Raw genomic sequence first — 2,144 nt, forward strand, 5'->3', positions numbered from 1 at the left:
ACTTGGTAAAATTTAGTGTTTTTGCAGTGTATAGACAATTCTTCCTGAGCTTCACAGCAGAAAAAATAAATAAATAAAACCACAAAAAAGACATTTCAAAATACCGCAAAACATACAAACTATATCAAAACACAAAAGTACAAAACAACAGCCTCAACACTTTCAAAAATAAGTCAAATACAAACCATATATAATTKCCCRTCCAATCAACTCAAAATTATTTCATTATCTATTATAGATTTTAAATTTTCTTTTTAAACTTTAATTAGCACTTTTTGATTAGTTTTAGGGAATTATTGACTTAAACCAAGCTCCTATATTTTGCTAAAAAGATACTTGYAGTTAATTTTGTCTTATTTCAAGTGTACTAAGATATTTGCATAAGAAACTAAACTAAAAACATGTGGTAAGTTTTGTGTTTTTGCAGTGCAGAGATGCTTACGAGACGTCGGGATTCTTCAGAGCCAGTCTGGCCAAGTACAACATGCTCATCGCCGCTCCGCCACCGATGAAGACGAAGAGGGGAATCAGCTGTAGGAAACAAACAAACATAAGTAGATAATATGATGATAAAGATGTATTACTTTGAATAACATATAACAACATAAACCCATGTTATTTCACATATACAGTCTTTATGTGACGTAAAAAATTCATGTTTTCCACCTTTAATAGTACATACAATTAAACTTAAAAAAGCATTGAAAATCCCAGATCATAATACCACCCCCACCATGTTTTACTGTAAAATTGAAGAAATGGTAAATGGCTTTTACTTGTATGTTTTACCAAGTCAAAGGACTCCAAAGCACTTTAATCTACATTTAGTAATTTATACATTTACACAGAGGCTGAACGGATCAGGGATTCAAACCAGCAATCCAACTTCAGCCCATAAAATATGTTTGGTTTCATCCAACAAAGCTTTTACAATATTTTAGCCACGCCTAGATGCTTTCTCTGGAAGAAAAGGCAAACCTTTTTCTTAGTACAAATAAACAGTGAATATAAGTGATTCCTRYTCCATCRAAAACAAAGTATGTAGTTGCTCCCCTKTTATAAGCTGTTTCTATTACAAATGTGCACAAAACRTTGATATTCCACAAAGGTAAAATAAAAAATAAAAAATTTCGCAATTGCAGTGTTTCTATTAAATAAATAATACAGTTAAAGTAAGTTTGTTCACGCTATAAGACATTAAAAACGTGCTCAGCAATCATCCTCCTAACACTTCCTGTAGTCTTNTTCTATGTGATTTACTAAGAGCTGCAGTTTTAGCTCAAAGGTTTTGCTGAAGCAAATGCAATTTAACACATTTGAAGGAAGAAATCATTTAAAAAGGATGCAGGTAATCAAAACACAAGAAGAAGAGTCTAAATATCTCTGATTCGTTGCCTTTTGTGATTCAAACTTGCTTTGGGGAGGGACTTATTTTTAATGTTGATTAGATAATTATTTACAACAAAATGCAAGACAAACTGACCGTGACGTTTTCTGTCTGAGAAAAACTAATTGAGGATTCAAGTATAAAAGTTTGAATAGTCGCCCCGACTACAGTTGTGATTATAAAACCTTTGGTTATGTAAAAGAAAACATCCCAGTGAGGTTAATCATTTTAATTGTTTTAATAATTTATAACACATAAAAGAAAAAAACAGAATTTCTCAATAAAAAACAGGTGGTAGCCTGCTTTTATTCAAACTTGTATAGGTTTATGATCCCTTTCATGATAATCAACTGTTAAATGACCAACATTCAACTTGTACTTTGGCRAAACAAAAAAGTGCATAAACTCGGCATCCCAGTTGTGAAAGGACTTAGAAATCTGGCCGGTCCTTCTTCAGTTTGGAGTAATCCATGTTGACTCTGAAAAACTGGAAGAGTGAGAAAAAGAGACGTGAAAGGACACAGTCAGGGTGAGGAAGGCAACATGGACTTTGACACATGATAAGACCACAAGTTGTGCTTTAACCTGATATGATATGAAGAAATAACAGCTATTAACGAGCATGTGTTTTATYTTAATGTCTTACTTTGTACTGCTCRTTGGGCTCCAGTTTGTTCCAGGGCTCTGGGTTGTTTGTGCGATCCCACCTAAAGATGACATATTAGAGGTTAAAATATGATGATTTACAGAACAAAAA

The 2,144-nt window shown here is 32.9% G+C and overlaps 1 long non-coding RNA gene across 1 annotated transcript; it reads right to left on the minus strand.

Annotated features, from left to right (window-relative positions):
• Window positions 1–1,601: 1,601 nt before the first annotated feature.
• On the minus strand, window positions 1,602–2,144 carry LOC103481803 (uncharacterized). Its single transcript, XR_001777619.1, has 2 exons — window positions 2,034–2,144; window positions 1,602–1,874 (listed from the first exon to the last, which is right to left on the minus strand). It is a non-coding gene; the product is annotated as an uncharacterized LOC103481803 (long non-coding RNA).

The sequence above is a fragment of the Poecilia reticulata genome, linkage group LG19 (genome assembly GCF_000633615.1).
Source record: "Poecilia reticulata strain Guanapo linkage group LG19, Guppy_female_1.0+MT, whole genome shotgun sequence".
Classification (NCBI taxonomy): Eukaryota; Metazoa; Chordata; class Actinopteri; order Cyprinodontiformes; family Poeciliidae; genus Poecilia; species Poecilia reticulata.